This window comes from Phyllobates terribilis, unplaced genomic scaffold, assembly GCF_046119375.1.
Source record: "Phyllobates terribilis strain yellow unplaced genomic scaffold, ASM4611937v1 Scaffold_1__5_contigs__length_1240528914, whole genome shotgun sequence".
Lineage (NCBI taxonomy): Eukaryota > Metazoa > Chordata > Amphibia > Anura > Dendrobatidae > Phyllobates > Phyllobates terribilis.
The window spans coordinates 440495912-440516551 of NW_027362761.1; positions in this window are offsets into that span (position 1 = coordinate 440495912).

Here is a 20640-nt window from a genome sequence, read left to right on the forward strand (position 1 = left end):
GGAGGAAACCTACGCCTCCACCATGTTTGCCATTGGGGCGGGGGGTGTGGGAAAGGTGGAATCCGCCATATGAAAGGGCAGCTGGGGAGGCTGTGTCAGAGGGGGTGAGCCAGGTTTCAGTGATGGCGAGGAAGGAGAGTTTGTTTGTAATGAAAAGATCGTGGATGAAGGAAAGTTTGTTGCAGACAGAGCGAGCGTTCCATAGAGCTCCTGTTAGTATAGCTGAGGAGGTGGGTATTAGTTGGATGGGTATGAGGTTAGAAGGGTTGCGACAGTTTGAGGAAGGTCGTGGATAGGAGGTAGAAGTGACTGTGGGGATATGGCGAGGAGGACCAGGATTTGGAGAGATATCTCCAGCAGTGAGGAGGAGCAGAGAAAGTGTTAGCAGGTGGGAGCAAGAGAGAGCATGAGGTGGCTGTCTGTGTTTGGAGATCCAGGATTGAATGCTGAGGAATAATTTGGAGGAGGAGGTGAGATGAATGGGGAGGATAGAGGGGGAGATGAAGAGTTTCTTACTTGGTGTAGGGATTTGAGGGGTTATTAGAAAGTGGAGGACTATAGAGGAAAAAGTGAGAGCTAACAGAAACATAGTTAAAAGAGACTAAGTGGTCAAAGTGTGGGTTACCTGACTCGTGCCCTGACTAACTGCCTCTGAAATAACTGCCACTTCTCTCCGAAGCCACTTTGCACAAGAAGACGCGTGCACACCCCAGCACGCGTGCACCCCTTACAGAGAGTCTAAATATATAGGCCACATTAAACTATATCAGGTGTAGGGCATTGTGGGAACGGCTTGTGGATAAATTAACAGCTGGTCATTTGAACAGGAGATGGCTGGGTGATCAAAGACAGAGCCAGGACACAAGTCTCTGCAGTTTAACACCTCTAAAAATCAGATAAGGTATATAGTGGGGAAAGAAGAAACATATGTGAATATTGATTGGAGTGGGACAGATGAAGCAGGGGAATTATGCAGAGCATATACCAGAGAGACGGGTCAGCAGAGCATTAGCAGACAGCATACATAGGAGCAGGGGAATTATGCAGAGCATATACCAGAGAGACGGGTCAGCAGAGCATTAGCAGACAGCATACATAGGAGCAGGGGAATTATGCAGAGCATATACCAGAGAGACGGGTCAGCAGAGCATTAGCAGACAGCATACATAGGAGCAGGGGAATTATGCAGAGCATATACCTGTGGGAAGAGAAGAAGAAGTAACCACAATCCCTTATGTACTTTTTAAGCAGTATTGGACTGATGCTGATATCACACAGTATCCAGACAGTAACTTGAGCATCATCGCCAGTAATGGCTTACCCGTGCCGCAGATGGGGTTCAAGGAGATGACCATTAAAATTGGTAAAGTTGAACTGCCGGCACAGGGAGTGATTATTGTGGACATTGACCGTCATGAAAGTCACCCTAAAATAACTGTGGGTACTAACTTAATTGAAAATTGTCTTTCAGAAGTAATTGTAATTCTACAACAGGTGGCGGTGAATGCTAGTTCCAGCCAAAAGAGAGTCCTCAACAAGGAGATAAAAGCCCTGATGAGACGGCAGCAGGTAGAACTGTCTGGTGGTGAGATCGGTAGCGTAAGACTCAGTGATCCATTCCCCATTTCCATGCCTCCCAAAAGTGAAATGATGATCTGGTGTCGGACTGCAATCGGGTTGAGAGGTAGAGACTACCAAGCCATGGTAGAACCCGTGTACTCAGACAGCAGGCCCACCATTTTGACAGCCCGGGGGGTGGTTGATGTCCGTCATGGGAGGGTGCCCGTCCGCATCCTCAACATTGGGGAGAGGGAAGTACACTTACCCAGGTACGCTACACTCGCCAAACTGTTTGTCGTCGAACACCAAGCTATCAGGGCCGTGGAACCCTTGCCTCCATCTCCTCAGGCGGAGGGTAATGGCTCCCAGAAACAAAAGGAGGACTGGTGCCAGAAACTCCACGTGGGTGCTGACTCCACTCCCCTGCACCAAAAACAAGGAGTCTACCGGGTGGTACAGGAGTACGAGAGAGTCTTTAGTAAGCACCCGCTAGACTTCGGCAGAGTGAAAGGGATAGAACACCACATCCCCACAGGGAGCCACCCACCAATAAAAGAGAGGCACAGACCTGTACCCCCTGCACATTATCAGAACGCCAAGGGTATGCTGCGGGAAATGAAAGAAGCTGGGGTCATTAGAGATAGCTGTAGCCCCTGGGCAGCCCCCTTGGTTCTGGTGAAAAAGAAAGACGGCACCATGAGAATGTGCGTGGACTATAGACAAATCAACCGTATCACCCACAAAGACGCATATCCGCTGCCTAGAATAGAAGAGTCTTTAGCCGCACTAAAATCTGCTAACTTCTTTTCTACTTTGGACCTTACTAGCGGGTACTGGCAGGTTCCTGTGGCAGAGGCTGACAAGGAGAAGACCGCCTTCACCACCCCGATGGGACTGAGCGAATTCAACTGTATGCCTTTCGGGCTCTGCAACGCACCAGGGACCTTCCAGCGGCTGATGGAATGCTGTCTAGGGCACCGAAACTTCGAGACGGTCCTCCTTTACCTGGACGACGTGATCGTCTATTCGAAGACCTACGAGGACCATCTCAAGCACCTGGCTGAGGTGTTCGAAGCCCTGGCAGGCTATGGCCTGAAGGTAAAACCATCGAAGTGTCACCTGCTGAAACCAAAGGTCCAGTACCTAGGGCACGTGGTAAGCGCGGAAGTAGTGGCCCCCGACCCTGACAAGGTCACGGCAATCAAGAGCTGGCCAAGCCCCTCGAACATCAAAGAGGTGAGACAGTTTCTCGGGTTGGTAGGCTACTACCGAAGGTTCATCCCCGGGTTCACTAAGATTGCAGCTCCTATGCAGGACCTCCTGATCGGACAGTCCAAGTCCAGAAGTCAAAAGCCACCCTTCAAGTGGGATAAACCGGAAGAGGAGTCCTTCCGCCAGCTAAAGTTGGCCCTCACTGGGGATGAGTAGAGATGAGCGTTGTTCTACTCGAACTGTTCGCCAATCTCAAATTCGAGCTGTTTTGGGCGGTGTTCGAGCCGTTCGGCGAACACGAACAATTTGAGAAAAATTCGGCTGTTCGAGGTTATGTTCGATAACTGTTCGTGCACCAAAATCATAACTGGATTTTTTCTCAGTAATGATGAAAATTAATGTTAATACGCAGTTTGAGTGTACAGCGGGGTGGGGGGAGGGGCAGGGGATGGATCTCTGCAGGAACAATGAAGATCTCCATTTTTTTTTCTCTTTCCCGCATTTGCAGTGGGGAGGTGCAATCTGTCAGCCTATCAGCAGCGCACACACGGAGCGAAGTGCTTTTTTTCACACAAGCAAGGGCATGTGTCATTGGCAGTGTATGTCACATGTCCTTGCCCTATAAGACCAAGCCATTTTCCCCGTCGCCACCATTTTCTCACTGCTGCAGCTGCGTGTTAGACGGCACCGCTGTTGCTGTGTGCGCTATACCTTGTTAATTTCAAGCCAATTTTCGCACAAATATACAGATAGCTTGGGAGTAGGGAATAGTTGTGATTGCAGTCCTTTTAAGGACTAGGTTACAGCATTTCCTACGACTTTTATCAGGGAGGTCTGTGCTCTTAAATAGATAGGTTGTGGGAGTAAAGACTAATTGTAATTGGAGTCCTTTTCAGGACTAGGTTACATGAGTTCCTATCAGTTTTTGCCAGGCAGGTCTGTGCCAGTGCTGTGCAAGTTTTTTTCACAGCATTTGGCTGAATCTAGCAAAGCTAATCCTTTTTGGCCTATTGCAGAGTGTGTTAGTCAGTGGAGTAGCCTATCTGTGTTGCAAGATATAACACCTGTGTATAGAATACCAATTTTTTTACTGCACCTAGTGAAGTAAAATCTTTTGGGCATAGCATCATTCTATTAGTCCATCTATACTGACCTCCATCAGGTTGCAAACTGAATATAATTTTTTTCTGCATCTAGCTCTGAAAAAATATTTGGGCTTCTAGCAGTGTGTGGGACTTGGTCTATTAGTCCATCTATACTGACCTCCATCAGGTTGCAAATTAAAAATAATTTTTTTCTTCATTTAGCTCTGAAAAAATATTTGGGCTTCTAGCAGTGTGTGGGACTTGTTCTATTAGTCCTTCTATACTGACCTCCAGCAGGTTGCAAATTGAATATAATTTTTTTCTGCATCTAGCTCTGAAAAAATAGTTGGGCTTCTAGCGGTGTGTGGGACTTGGTCTATTAGTCCATCTATACTGACCTCCATCAGGTTGCAAATTAAAAATAATTTTTTTCTGCATCTAGCTCTGAAAAAATATTTGGGCTTCTAGCAGTGTGTGGGACTTGGTCTATTAGTCCATCTATACTGACCTCCATCAGGTTGCAAATTAAAAATATTTTTTTTCTGCATCTAGCTCTGAAAAAATATTTGGGCTTCTAGCAGTGTGTGGGACTTGGTCTATTAGTCCATCTATACTGACCTCCATCAGGTTGCAAATTAAAAATAATTTTTTTCTGCATCTAGCTCTGAAAAAATATTTGGGCTTCTAGCAGTGTGTGGGACTTGGTCTATTAGTCCATCTATACTGACCTCCATCAGGTTGCAAATTAAAAATAATTTTTTTCTTCATTTAGCTCTGAAAAAATATTTGGGCTTCTAGCAGTGTGTGGGACTTGTTCTATTAGTCCTTCTATACTGACCTCCAGCAGGTTGCAAATTGAATATAATTTTTTTCTGCATCTAGCTCTGAAAAAATAGTTGGGCTTCTAGCGGTGTGTGGGACTTGGTCTATTAGTCCATCTATACTGACCTCCATCAGGTTGCAAATTAAAAATAATTTTTTTCTGCTTCTAGCTCTGAAAAAATATTTGGGCTTCTAGCAGTGTTTTGGACTTGGTCTATTAGTCCATCTATACTGACCTCCATCAGGTTGCAAATTAAAAATAATTTTTTTCTGCATCTAGCTCTGAAAAAATATTTGGGCTTCTAGCGGTGTTTGGGACTTGGTCTATTAGTCCATCTATACTGACCTCCATCAGGTTGCAAATTAAAAATAATTTTTTTCTGCATCTAGCTCTGAAAAAATATTTGGGCTTCTAGCAGTGTGTGGGACTTGGTCTATTAGTCCATCTATACTGACCTCCATCAGGTTGCAAATTAAAAATAATTTTTTTCTGCATCTAGCTCTGAAAAAATATTTGGGCTTCTAGCGGTGTGTGGGACTTGGTCTATTAGTCCATCTATACTGACCTCCATCAGGTTGCAAATTAAAAATAATTTTTTTCTGCATCTAGCTCTGAAAAAATATTTGGGCTTCTAGCAGTGTGTGGGACTTGGTCTATTAGTCCATCTATACTGACCTCCATCAGGTTGCAAATTAAAAATAATTTTTTTCTTCATTTAGCTCTGAAAAAATATTTGGGCTTCTAGCAGTGTGTGGGACTTGTTCTATTAGTCCTTCTATACTGACCTCCAGCAGGTTGCAAATTGAATATAATTTTTTTCTGCATCTAGCTCTGAAAAAATAGTTGGGCTTCTAGCGGTGTGTGGGACTTGGTCTATTAGTCCATCTATACTGACCTCCATCAGGTTGCAAATTAAAAATAATTTTTTTCTGCATCTAGCTCTGAAAAAATATTTGGGCTTCTAGCAGTGTGTTGGACTTGGTCTATTAGTCCATCTATACTGACCTCCATCAGGTTGCAAATTAAAAATAATTTTTTTCTGCATCTAGCTCTGAAAAAATATTTGGGCTTCTAGCGGTGTGTGGGACTTGGTCTATTAGTCCATCTATACTGACCTCCATCAGGTTGCAAATTAAAAATAATTTTTTTCTGCATCTAGCTCTGAAAAAATATTTGGGCTTCTAGCAGTGTGTGGGACTTGGTCTATTAGTCCATCTATACTGACCTCCATCAGGTTGCAAATTAAAAATAATTTTTTCTGCATCTAGCTCTGAAAAAATATTTGGGCTTCTAGCGGTGTGTGGGACTTGGTCTATTAGTCCATCTATACTGACCTCCATCAGGTTGCAAATTAAAAATAATTTTTTTCTGCATCTAGCTCTGAAAAAATATTTGGGCTTCTAGCAGTGTGTGGGACTTGGTCTATTAGTCCATCTATACTGACCTCCATCAGGTTGCAAATTAAAAATAATTTTTTTCTTCATTTAGCTCTGAAAAAATATTTGGGCTTCTAGCAGTGTGTGGGACTTGTTCTATTAGTCCTTCTATACTGACCTCCAGCAGGTTGCAAATTGAATATAATTTTTTTCTGCATCTAGCTCTGAAAAAATAGTTGGGCTTCTAGCGGTGTGTGGGACTTGGTCTATTAGTCCATCTATACTGACCTCCATCAGGTTGCAAATTAAAAATAATTTTTTTCTGCATCTAGCTCTGAAAAAATATTTGGGCTTCTAGCAGTGTGTGGGACTTGGTCTATTAGTCCATCTATACTGACCTCCATCAGGTTGCAAATTAAAAATAATTTTTATCTGCATCTACAGTACCTCTGAAAAAATATTTGGGCTTCTAGCAGTGTGTGGGACTATTTGTATTAGTCCATCTATACTGACCTCCATCAGGTTGCAAATTCAAAATAATTTTTTTCTGCATCTAACCCAGCCAATAGTTTTGGCCTAATACCACAGTTTGGCCACTCAGCTCTGCTCGGTTACCATCCATTGTTTTTTTGTGCAAACAACTCCAGAGTTGTGAATTAGTTAACCACCAAAATGAGTGGAAAAAGGCCTGCTGCTGGTGGAAAGGGGAATAGGCGTGTTGGGAAGGGGAAAAAAGGTTGTGTCCGTGGGGTAGGTGTTAAAGCAACAGTAACATCTGCAGAAGAAAGACCATCTTCCAGCCAAACTAAAATGTCTACTTCTTTTAGCGGACAATGTGATAAGATCCCTTTCTTACGGCCACGCCAATCGCTACAAATTCCAGATGAGGCACAAAAACAGCAGGTGCTTCAACGGATATCAAGTGCTCCTTTAAGTGGGCTCTCCTCCACATCAACTTCAACATCACAAATACTCCAGTCCTCAAAGGTGTCACCCAAATCGCACTTGCTTCCTCACAGCTCCCAAATCTCCAGCTGCCCGTCTGAGTATGAGGTAGAACAGATGGTTGAGTCTGCAGAGCTGTTTACTCATACTATAGCCTGGGAATCAGAGGTCGACTCCAGCGCTTCTGTGAATCCAGACGAGGAAATGATCTGCACTGATGCCCAGAATCTTTATGAGTCGGATCCAGGACCAGACGCAGAAGGTTCTGACCATAATGTAGACCCTCATTCCCAAACTGTAACTCCTGTTGGTGGAGACAATGAGGAAGACGATGATAAGACTCAAATACCTGATTGGAGTGACAACTTTAGTTTTTTGTCAGGGCAGGAACAGGTTGGCTCTGAGGACGACGGGTGTGATAACGCACAGGGTGATGATGATGAGGTCGGAGATCCCACTTACTGTCAACCCACAGTCAGCCAAGAGATGAGGTCAGCAGAGGAGGTGGAGGAAGATGCTAGTGACGACGAGGTCAGGTTGCGCCTTCCTGGACAGAGACGTAGTACTGGAAGCACGTCAACAACTGCATCCTCAAACACAACTCTGCCTCTCACCACAAGTCGTGGTGGCTCTTCAGGTCGCATGGGTGCTAAGCCTTGCATAGCCTGGGCATTTTTTCAGATCGATAAAGATGACCCAACTCGTGTTATCTGTAACATTTGTCAGCAAAAGCTAAGTAGAGGCCAAAAAATACATAGTTTGAGTACTTCATGCATGAACCGGCACATGGACATGAAGCATAAGTTGCAGTGGGAAGCTCAGTGTGCTACAATGCGGCCTAGCCGGCCGGGCCAATCACCGTCTGCCATATCTTGTGCATCCGCGGCCTCTTCATCCTCTGTGACTGGGGGGACAGCAGTCACACCTGTTTTGGGGCGCAGACCTGCCACCTCTTTACCCGCAACAGCCAGCGTGATTGGCAGGTCATCATTTTCTTTGGAAGTGGTAACACCAGCTGGTGTTGAGCGCTGTCCGACATCGATAGCACCACCTTTGGATCAAGGCAACCTAACATGTCCGCCTGCATCTTCCTCACAGACCGGCAGTTTGCCGGGGACACCCTTATCAACCCCGTCTAAGCACAATAGCCAGCCCTCGGTCCCTCAGATGTGGACAAGTAAAAGACCATTTCCTCCTAGCCATGAGAAAGCTAAGAGGTTGAATTTCACCATCTGCAAGCTCTTGGCTACAGAAATGCTGCCTTTCCGCCTGGTGGACACAGAGGATTTTCGAGACCTTATGTCCGTCGCAGTGCCCCAGTACCAGATGCCCAGTCGGCACTACTTCTCAAAGAAAGGTGTGCCTGCGCTCCACCAGCATGTCGCACACAACATCACCGCTTCTTTGAGAAACTCTGTGTGTGACAGGGTGCATTTCACCACAGACACTTGGACGAGTAGGCATGGACAGGGGCGTTACATGTCGCTGACTGGGCACTGGGTAACTATGGTGACAGCAGGACAAGGGGCTGCTGTCCAAGTCTTGCCGTCCCCACGAGTTGTGCGTCAATCCTCTTTATGTCAAAGTTCCTCCACTGCTTCTGCCTCCTCAACCTCCTCTCGGTCTTCCACCTGCACCCAAAGCCTGTCTGGTCATGCCACAAGCTTTCTAACTGCGCAGAAGGGATCCTGCACACCTCCTTACTATGCTGGCAGTAGGGCTCAACGTCATCAGGCGGTTTTTACATTGAAATGTCTGGGAAATGTGAGTCACACAGCTGAGGAGTTGTGGTCAGCTCTGGAGAACCAATTTCATGAATGGTTGTCTCCACTGGACCTGAAACCAGGGAAGGCCGTGTGCGACAATGCTGCAAACCTGGGTGCGGCCCTTCGCCGGGGCAATGTCACACACGTGCCTTGTATGGCTCACGTGTTGAACCTGGTTGTCCAGCAATTTTTAGCCCACTATCCCAGACTAGATGGCCTTCTGCAGAGGGCACGGTCGCTGTGTGCTCACTTCCGCCGTTCGCATCCCGCAGCTCAGCGACTTACATCTCTACAGAAGTCGTTGGGCCTGCCACTTCACCGGCTAAAATGCGATGTGCCTACCCGGTGGAATTCAACTCTGCACATGTTGCAGCGACTGTGGCAGCACCGACAAGCCCTGGTGCAATACGTCCTGACGTATAGCCTGGGCCAACGAGATTCAGAGGTGGGGCAAATCACGCTTGTGGAGTGGTCTCAGATCAGGGACCTATGCACCCTTCTGCACAGTTTTGAAATGGCGACGAAGATGTTTAGTGCTGACGATGCCATTATCAGCATGACTATTCCGGTGATTTACATGCTGGAGCACATGTTAAACAGAATTCGGAGTCAGGTGGTGGCACAAGAGGAGGTGGAGGAAGTAGAGGAGGAGGAGATGTATGCGGAAGGGCTAACATCTGCAAGGTCCAGACGGTCGGCAGCACCAAGGCGGCAGGCATGTGAGGGTGGGGGAGATGGTTTTACCAGGGCGCATGGTAGCAGCCAAACTAGTGAGGAAGGTGCAGGAGCCCAGGAAGAAGTGGAGGACGAACTGATGGAAGACTCATCAGATGAGGGAGACCTTGATCACATTTCTGTTGTGCGAGGTTGGGGGGAGAGGACAGAGGAAGGAAGCATGATTGTTACCTCGCCACCAACACAACAGGGACTTGGTGCTCCTGGATGCGCAACACACATGAGTGCCTTCTTGCTGCACTACCTGCAACATGACCCTCGAATTGTGAGAATTAGAAATTATCCTGACTACTGGGTTGCCACACTGTTAGATCCCCGGTACAAAAGTAAATTTGCAGAAATTATTCCTGCCATAGAAAGGGATGCACGCATGCAGGAGTATCAGCAGAGACTGTTGCAGAATCTTACATGTGCTTTTCCACAAAATACCAGTGGTGCACGTAGTGAATCTCACAGTTCCAACTTGCCAACCGTGGGACCGTCAAGTGTTCAGCACTCAAACCGTAACAGAACCACAGTATCTGCTGGTAACATCAATTTTGCGGAATCATTTCACCACTCTTTTAGCCCATCCTTTGCAAGGCCACAGGAGACAAGAAGTCTGACACATAGTCAACGCCTAGAGACGATGGTACAGGAGTATCTCCAAGTAAACATTGAAGCCACGACTGTGTCACTGGACCCTTGCTCTTTTTGGGCTTCCAATCTGGATAAATGGCCGGAGCTAGCCACTTACGCCTTGGAGATCTTGTCATGCCCCGCAGCCAGCGTTCTGTCTGAACGTGTGTTCAGCGCTGCTGGTGGTGTGCTGACAGATAAGCGCACGCGGCTCTCCACTGATAATGTAGACAGACTCACGTTCATAAAGATGAACAAATCATGGATCCGAAACGACTTTTCTACCCCTGTGTCATCCTGGGGAGAGTAAAAGCTTGATGATTGGTTAAAATCACCCTACCAACCGTTTTAAGCTTTCAAATTACTAATCATGTTTATCTGTATCTTGACTGGAAAATAATTTGGGGTTTGTAGCAGTGTGCAGCACTGATCCTATTAGGCCATCTATACTAAAGCTTCACCAGATTTAAAATTAAAAATAATTTTTAGCTGCATCTAGCCCGGAAAATAATTTTGGGGCTCCGAGATGCGCAAGGCACATAAGTGCCTTCTTGCTGCACTACCTGCAGCATGACCCTCATATTGTCAGAATTCGAAGTAATCATGACTACTGGGTTGCCACACTCTTAGATCCCCCAAACTTTTCGATCAACCTTTTCATTTTAATAAAGACCAAAAAAATGGTCATTTTTGAAATTATAAGCATTAGCAGGTTGTTAGAAACTGAAATCAAACAGTTTTCAACTCAAAACTTTATTCTAGGTGATGTTACATTTTCACATAGGACCCCTTGTTCAAAAGGAGCTTCTGAACTCTCTCATCCATTGAATTTGTCAGGTTTTGGATGGTTTCTGCTTCAATTGTTTTGCATGAGGACAGAATACCCTCCCAGAGCTGTTGCTTAGATGTGAACTGCCTCCCGCCATCATAGACACTCCTTTTAATGATGCTCCAAAGGTTCTGAATGGGGTAGAGGTCAGGGGAGCATGGGGGTCACACCATAAGTTTGTCCCCTTTTATGCCCATATCAGCCAGAGATGCAGATGTTTTATGTGCAGCATGAGATGGTGCATTATCATGCAGAAAAATGATCTTGCTGTGAAATACACGGTTCTTCTTCTTGAACCATGGCAGGAAGTGCTGTTTGAGAAAATCCACATACATTATGGAGTTCATCTTTAGCGCCTTCAGGGATCCTAAAGGGGCCGACAATCTCTCTCCCCATGATTCCAGCCCAAAACATTACTCCACCTCCTCCTTGTTGGCGCTGTAGCCGTGTTTGCGTGGGGTGTCCATCAACCAGCCATCCTCCACTCCATCCATCTGGACCATCGAGCGCTGCACGGCACTCATCCGTGAACAAAACAGTTTTGAAATCAGTCTTCATGTAATGTTTGGCCCACTGGAGCCGTTTCTGCTTGTGTGAAGTGGATAGAGGAGGTCGACAGGATGGCGCATGCACAGCTGCAAACCTCTGAAGGACCCTGCATCTTGTTGTTCGGGGGACGTTGGAGGCACAAGCAGCTTCAAAAACTTGTCTGCTGCTATGACAAGGCTTTTTTGCCGCTGCTCTTTCAACCTGACGTAATTGCCTGTAGGAAAGAGTCCTCAATTTGCCCTTATCAGCACGCACACGTGTGTACTGTGAATCAGCTACATACTTCTTGATTGCCAAGACACTTCATCCTGATCATCGCACAATGTTGATTGTAGTCATGCCTTGACCTAAACACTCCACAATTTGTTGCTTCTCAGCAGCCGACACATCCTTTTTCTTTCCCATTTTGGCAGAAAATGTAGGCTGCTTAATAATGTGAGAGAGCCTTCTTAAGTAGTCTTGCCTTTCATTGGACACACCTGCCAAACTAATTAGCACAGGTGTCTGCAATTGCTTACAGTGATATAAAGAGCCCTGACACACATCACCATCAATGAGTTTAACTGACAAACAAACAAATTCTTTCCTTATCACTCCTAAACACTTTTTGTATAATAATTTGGAACGCAGTGTACATGTGCTTTTCCACAAAACACCAGTGGTTCACGTAGTGAATCTTACAGTTCTAACTTGCCAACCGTGGTCTGTATGGAGTTGTTCAATAAAGGGCCCAAAACTAAGATAACATAGATGGGAGAGGTCTCTATGAATAGGAATTCCTAAGTATTTGATACCCTGTGAGGGCCAGGCAAAGGGAAAGTTGGACTGGATGGAATCCTATATGGATTTGGGGAGGGAGACATCGAGGGCCTCAGACTTCGCTGCATTGATTTTAAAATTTTACCATGTAACAAAGTGATCTATTTCAGCCATAACAGCATGGATGGATATATGTGATTGAGTGATATATACTAGGACATCATCAGCAAATAGAGAGCACTTGTACTCGGTGCCTCCCACCTCAATCCACCTAATATTGGGGTTATGGCGAATTGATGAGAGCAGGTGCTCCGTCACTAGGATGTATAAGAGAGGGGACAGAGGACATCACTGCCTTGTCCCATTGGTGATTGTGAAAGGTGATGAAAATGTTCTGACGCACCCCCTGGGCCTTGGGACACCCGGAGCCGGACCCTTTTTGGTGGATGCTGGTGGTTGTAGTCTTCGTGGCGGCGACCCAGTTCCGTGGCTCAGGGCGGTCAAACCAGTGGCGGAACTATTTATGTGGTTTTCATGTTTAAATGTCCGACTACGCCACCCGTGGATTGCGGTCAGAGTGAACCGCCGCTACAGGGCAGACCACTGAGGCTGGTGTTGTGGGTGCAGCAGAGCGTAGCATAACTCCCCACGGGAGGAGTATAGCCTCAGGGCAGTGTATGCGGAGGATCGGGGTGATGGTGCAGGGCAGCAGCAGTAACGACACGGAGTCAGTGATGCAGTTCAGGGCCTTTACTCACAGTTCTTATTATCCAGACCACGTCTGCAGGTAACGGCTGCCCACGTCGTACTGTGCTCACCAGGTGAGGGGCTCAGACAACTCCCAGATAACTTTGGAGCGCTTCACAGGACCCCCTTTGTGTGTCCTTTGTCTGGCCTTTCTTACCAACACTTCTGTCCGGCTGCCTCGGGCCTCCTCTTGGTAAACTTGGCGCCAGTTTCCCTGACCCTATGTGGTGCCTTCCTAGCGGGTGTAGCGAGGGGCTGCGCCACATAAAATGTCAGAGCCTCCGGTTTCTAGCTGAGGGTCGTTTCCTGCCTCCACTAGTTCGGGGACCGGTCTCCCCCTTTGGCCTGACCCCTCCACGCAGGTGGATTCGGGCGTGCGGTGGCGACTCGCCCGTCCGCACCCCTGGGATCCCTTCATTCCTCGTTCCTGGAGCCTTCTCCGCTCCTCTTCCTTCCTTCTCCCTCTTCCAGGCCTGGGCCTCTGTTACTAGGCCCGCCTCCGGAGCAGAGCTCATGCAGAGCCCCTGCTCCCTGCCACTTCTGCTCAGACTTCTCTGCACTGAACTAAGATGGTGCCCACCTTTTATACTCCCTTCTCAATGCACCCAGGTACTGCTTCCTCCCTGCTCCTGCACTACAGGGTTCCCCTTCCTCAGTGTTCCCTCCCCCCACTCCAGCCAGGGACAGGGACTGTCGTGCCCATCTCAGGGGCATATTGGTCGCCCTGCCCCACGGCAATGTGGTGTAATGCATGCAGGTGTCAGGTCCTGATCCACACTCCATCCTTACCTGAGAGTGAGATATCACACCTCTGGGTGAGGTGCAATACGTCTGTAGCAACCGAGCCCTCAGGGTGCTACAGTTCCATTTATCTTCAGCCTAGGTGACGTATTGCGATACAGGGCCGTGATTTTGGCTATAAAAGGGTCCCCTAGACCCCTACCCCAAGCTTTTTAAGAGAATCATATATGGCGTGCCAGGAGACTCTATGGAATGCTTTCTCAGCATCCAACGAGAGTATCTAATTACAAATTTTTAACTGCATCTAGCCCAGGAAATACTTTGTGCCTAGTAGCAGTGTCTGCTAGTGAGCGGATTATCCCGGCTGTTAAGCAAGCTGCACCACCTGTAGTTTAGACACTTAATTTTTTCAAAGGAAATGCTTCGGGACCATGGGATACTTAGTGAAGAGCATCAGGAGGCACCCCAAGGCATAGGGGCTGGGACTGGCAGTAGGATGCCTTGCGGTGGACAGCCGAGCTCGATCCTTATAAAAGCTTTTTAACTGCAGCAGCTTTAGTGGACGCTACTGGAGCTGGAATTACCGCGGCTGCTGGCATGAGACTTGCCCTCCAATAGATCCTTGTAAATGGATTTAAAGTGTATTCATTCAAATTAGAGAGACAATTTAAATTAAAAAGCTTAGAGCTGCCTCCACCACAGGGGGGCTCGCTCGACCCACCAGCGGACAGGCACCAGTATTGGGAGAGGGGGGCTGGCCGTCAGGGTTCACCGCGGCTCTGGCACAAACCCGGCGACACGGAGGTGGCACGGGCAGGAGCGGACTGGCCGTGTCGGCTTCTCATTTTTTGGATTTTAGAAGGGCATGACATGCCTATATCTGTGTCTCCCCCTCCTTTTACTCCTCCACCTCTTTTATTTTCGCATGACTATATGTACTTGTCACTTTTCCATGTGTTAGTTATGTCTTCTGAGCAGTTTGTCAGCTTTTGGACACCTTTGAAGGTGTTTTCTATGTGTTTCTATGTGTTTTTGTTTGCCTGCCATTGGTTTTAACGGTGTTCGAAGGTGTTCGACGAACAGTTCGACGAACAGTTCGGCGAACACACGGGTGTTCGACGAACCGAACCGAACTCGAACACTACGGGGGTGGCTCAACACTAGGGATGAGATCCTGGCCTACCCTGATTATGGCCAGCCTTTCATTCTCCACACAGATGCCAGTAATGTGGGACTGGGAGCCGTACTGTCCCAAAACCAACAGGGCAGAGAACGGGTGATCGCATACGCCAGCCGGAAGCTGAGGCCCACTGAGAGGAACCCGGAGAATTACAGCTCCTTCAAGCTAGAATTCTTGGCGGTGGTGTGGGCCGTGACGGAACGCTTCAAGCATTACCTGGCCTCTGCAAAGTTCACCGTGTACACGGACAACAACCCGTTGACACACCTGGACAATGCAAGACTGGGTGCCCTGGAACAGCGGTGGATGGCCCGTCTCTCCAACTATGACTTCGTGATCAAGTACCGGGCAGGCAAAACCAATGCCAACGCGGACGCCCTATCAAGAATGCCTCACTTACCTGAAGGTGACGAAGACCCAGAAGAGCTGGAAGAGGTAGAACTCCCTGCGTTTCACCGGTATGGAGCCGCTCAACACTCTCACCGCGTGAAGGAGGAGGATCTAACAACTGTGATGATGAATCCCCTACCTCACCACAGCTGGGCCGAGACCCAAGATAGTGACCCTGCAGTCCGCCTGGTGAAAGATCTGCTGACCCGGGAAGACGCCCGCCTAGATCCAGATGCCCCAGAGGAAGCCAAGCAGCTATGGAAGGAGAAGAGCAAGCTGTTCCTCTACGAAGGCAAGTTGTGCAGAAGGATTGTCAACCACCGGACGCACGAGCTGACCTGGCAAGTCGTGGTTCCAAGGCGGGATGCAGCTATGGTCCTGGGAGCTTACCATGACAGAGCGGGACACTTCGGTTGGAAGAAACTGGAGTTCCTGCTAAGAGGAAGGTTCTTTTGGGTCGGCATGAGAGGAGCTGTAGAAAAGTGGTGCAGAGACTGTGGCCCTTGTCACCTAAGGAGGGAGGACCGTACCAGCCAGAAGACACCCTTGAAGCCCATCGTCACCACGCAGCCTCTTGAGCTGGTAGCTCTGGACCATGTCAAATTGGCTCCCAGCCGGTCAGGATACATCTATGCCCTGACAATCGTGGACCACTATTCCCGTTTTCTAGTGGTGGTCCCGGTAAAGGACTTGACAGCCCAAACAGCGGCCCGAGCCTTCCAACAATACTTCTGCCGTCCACACGGGTATCCGGAACAGGTCCTGACAGACCAGGGTCCAGCGTTTGAAGCTGAAATCTTCCAGGAGTTCTGCAACCTCTATGGCTGTAAGAAGATTCGGACAACGCCTTACCACCCCCAAACCAACGGGATGTGTGAGAAGATGAACAATATAGTCATTGATCTCCTGAAGACGTTGCCCCTGGAGGAACGCAGCCTGTGGCCAGAAAAATTGCCGGACCTGGTAGACATGTACAACAACATCCCAGTGAACGCTACAAACTGCACCCCGGCTTACCTGATGCGAGCGAGACCAGGAAAGCTGCCCGTAGACCTGGAGATGGGAGTCCTAATACCTGAGGACACCTCCCCGGATGCGGACTGGGATGCGGAAAGGCAACTGCAGTACAAGAAGGTACAGGAGAGTGTGGAGAAGAGCCTGGCCCAGGTGAGAGAGAAGCAAGAAAGACTCTTCAATCAACACGCCCCTGCTAGTCCCCTAGAACCTGGTGAGCAAGTCCTAAAGCGGAAGAGAAGGCTACATAAGTTGGACGACCAGTGGGAAAGGGAACCCTACACCGTACTGCAGTCTGACCACGACAACCCAAAGGTGTGCGTGATCACCAAGGACGGAGGAGAAACCACTAGTGTCGTCTCCAGGGACCACCTCAAAAGATGCCCCGAGCAACTCCGTAGTGCAGAAGAGGATCAGAGTGACCTTGAACCCGCAGAGGACAAGGAAGAAATGATCAGCACCGTTCTCGGAGAGTTCCCTCAGTCCTGGACTCGCATAAATGATGCCATAGTGGTACCCGTCCTGCATTTCCTGCAACCGGCACAGCAACAACCAACACCAGAGCCGGAAGGTGAAGAGGAGCAAGCGGTTCCAGAGGCAGAAGAGCCTGTTCCAGCAGCCCAGGAGAGTCAAACCTCTGCTGACAGTGAGCCTGCCATGTCTGTGGTAAGCCAAAGAACCCGCAGACAGCTGCCTGCCCTACCTGTACACCCAGCTGGTAGCTGTACCCCTAACGCTAGTGGGGAAAGCCAGGTTGGTCCACCACCAGACAGTGGGCTACGTAGGTCAACCAGGAGCACAAAGGGACAGATACCTGCTCGCTGGAGAATATAGGATGTACTAAAATTGTAAATAACCCTGTTGCCAAATGTTGAATTGTTTGCCAAGTTACTTGCTTGTTTGGTAATTCTGTGTTTCAGTTTCTTGCAGCTACCGTAAGGATTCACAGGTTATGGACTTTTTATAACCGGGACCTTGTATGGACTGCGTTCGGAGCTTAACCCAGGAATGAACTAAGACTGTAAAGGACTTGGGGTAGGACAGACCCCCACCTGGTTAAGGCTCCCCGTTGTTTTGGTGATATGGACACCCGGTCACAGGCCACACTGTGACCTAAAGAACTCAATTTGTGCGTCGTCTGTCTACTAATGTTTTATGGTTATGCATAATGTCTTTGTTTATTGTTTAGTCCCGGAGTACTAAATTTCACTAGGGGGGAATGTGTCACCCTACCTGGATGCCACAAGTGTAATTAAAGCTGTGTCTGAGAGCAAGGGGGAGGTTCTCTGGTTAGGGGAACATTAGCATGCAATGACTCCTGTCTCAGGCCAGTAGGGGGAGCTGGCTGCCCCTATAAAAGCTGGTACTGGGGACAGGGTTAGAGAGAACTGGATTGCCTGTCTCAGCTTTGAGACGTGTCCCAGAGTGGAGCAGGGACAGAAAGTTGCATTGTAACCTAAGAGGAAGTGTGGCAGTAGGAGAGAGCCACAAGCCAGAGACAAAAGGCGAAGAGAGCCTGTCTTGGCAGAGGAAAGACTTAACTTTACCAGACTTTGGTGTCTGAGGCTGGAGGGATTCCACATCCCCCAGCAGAGAACCAGTCCGCAAGGGACTGTACATTCCTTGGCCTAAGAAGCCTGGAGGCCCTGCCACAACCGAAGGGACCAGTAAAGCCGTACAAGGCTGGGAGCAGAAAGGAACCCACGTCGCAGGCCATACAGGCGAGAAAGCACGGAAGCTCGTAAACGTGGGCTGTTATCCTATCAGGAGGAGATAGTCAGAAGGAGCACAGAAAGCACGGTAGGCCTACACCCTCACCCTGACCAGGGCCAATTTTCCCGTTGCTCTCAGACATCCAGGTCCCCTCCTAGCTGGGACTGTTTGTGGGTCAGTTTACCTGTTTAGTAAAGACCCTGGACTGCAACCTGTTGTCTGTGTGCTCCTTGCTCCTCCAGCACTACCATCACTCCCACCATCCACTATACTGCACTGGGGCCGCACTCTTCCCGTGGGGAGTCACACTACCATAGCTGCACATCTCATCAGCCCCAGTGGTCTGCATGCAGCGGCGGTTCCTAATAACCGCAAATCCACGGGTGGCGTAGTCGGACATAATCAATATAACGGACTACCACTGGCCTGACCACCCTGAGCCACGGAACCGGGTTGCCACTACTACTCCCATCGTTTCCCTAATTGCCCGGATCCGAGTGCCCCACGGCCCAGGGGGCGAGTCACAAGCATCTGTTGAAACTATTAGAATAGGTCATGAAAATCAGGTGAGTCCTGAAACAGAATCCATCCACTCCAAACCCTAGGATATGATGTTTTTTAGCAGTTTTTCTTAGTACCTCAAGCTGTGGGTTGTAGGTCACCACCAGAGGAAGACAATTATTTTCCTCTTTTTCTCCGTATTGAAGTAATTGACTTCTAGGGATCCTTGTGGCCCTAATGATATGATCATCAAAGGAGGTGGGGTGGTAGCCTTGATTTAAAATTGTCTTTTTTAAGATGGTTTAAGTGTTTATCCCTGTCCTTTGGGCTGGAACAGATACAATTATATCTAAGGGCCTGACTGTAGACGATGGACTTTTTAATGTGTTTTGGGTGACAGCTGTCCCCGTCTGAGGTGTGTGGGATGGTCAATAGGTTTCCAATACACCGAGGTCTGGATTGAACCATTTTGAATTTTTATGGTGATATCCAGGAGGTTGATTTCCGTTTTTGAGTAGTCCAATGTCAAGTTTATGGTGGGATGAAATGTATTGAATTCGTCATGGAAATTTAGAAGTTCTTGTTCAGACTCAGTCCAGATTATTAAGATGTCATCAATGTAACTCCTCGGCTCTGTGGTGTCCGCTCTCCCTCCAGCTTTCTCCTTCTCACTGGTGGACTGCCGCGTGTATTCACACTGTGGTGAATCTTTTGGACCCAGGCATAAGAAGTTGTCGAGGTAATGGATAATATGTGCCCCCTTAGAAACGTCCATGACAACCCATTCGAGGAAGCAACTAAATGCCTCAAATAGCGAGCAGGATCTGGAGCACCCCATGGGCAAACAGCGATGTATATAGTATGCTCCTTCCCAGAAGCAGCCCAATAGGCGCCCCCTCAACGTCTGTTTTGGCCATTAGGGTGGCCCTTCCCAACTTCTTGACCCGCCTGATTGCCTTGTCAAAGGATGTACAGTATATACTACTGTACCTGGTTCCACGTTGATGTTGTCGTTTACTGACCTGCCCCTTGGATATGACAAATGGTGGATTAGTCCGAATGTTTTGGGTTCCGTTTTTGGCACGACTCCCAACGGGGATACCACTACGTCTTGTAAGGAAAGTGTTCTGAATGGAACCGCCATTCTACCTAAAGATATTTCTTTTTTTAATTTTCTTGTCACGACGTCTGGGTGTTGGTAGGCTGATTTTAGATTTTTACTCCAGCCTTTCTTGATTTTAGAAGGGCATGACATGCCTATATCTGTGTCTCCCCCTCCTTTTACTCCTCCACCTCTTTTCTTTTCGCATGACTATATGTACTTGTCACTTTTCCATGTGTTAGTTGTGTCTTCTGAGCAGTTTGTCAGCTTTTGGACACCTTTGAAGGTGTTTTCTATGTGTTTCTATGTGTTTTTGTTTGCCTGCCATTGGTTTTAACGGTGTTCGACGAACAGTTCGGCGAACATACCGGTGTTCTACGAACCGAACCGAACCTGAACACTACGGGGGGGTGGCTCAACTCTAATCATATTACACAAAGGAAATGTAAGTGATTACTGCTGGAGTGTACATGGTCTTCTACAGCTCTCAGTAATAGACGGGGGTCATGTTTGGATAATAAACCAATGTTATGACAGCTGTTGCAAGGGAAAAGAAAGTTAGTTTATTACAATAAGGGCCCGCTCACAGGACAATATAACATAGCTGAGTGCTATCCGATGTTTTATCAGGTAGCAGTAGGCCCAATGTTATAATACGGGGCAGCGCAGATCTGCAATTTTTTTCTCATGTAGATACGGCATGAGAAAAAAAATTGTAGCATGCTTGTAAAATATCAGACTGCACTCGGATGTCATCCAAGTGCAGTCCCATTACCGTGGACACAGAGAATAGAGAAGATGGAGAACTAAAAAGTTCTCTGTCTTTTCCGCACCTATGATACGATTCTCTTATGCAACAGAGTTAGATCACACTAAGGCAACGTTCACATGTTCAGTATTTGGTCAGTATTTTATATCAGCATTTGTAAGCCAAAACCAGGAGTGGGTGAAAAATGCAGAAGTGGTGCACATGTGTCTATGATACTTTTCCTCTG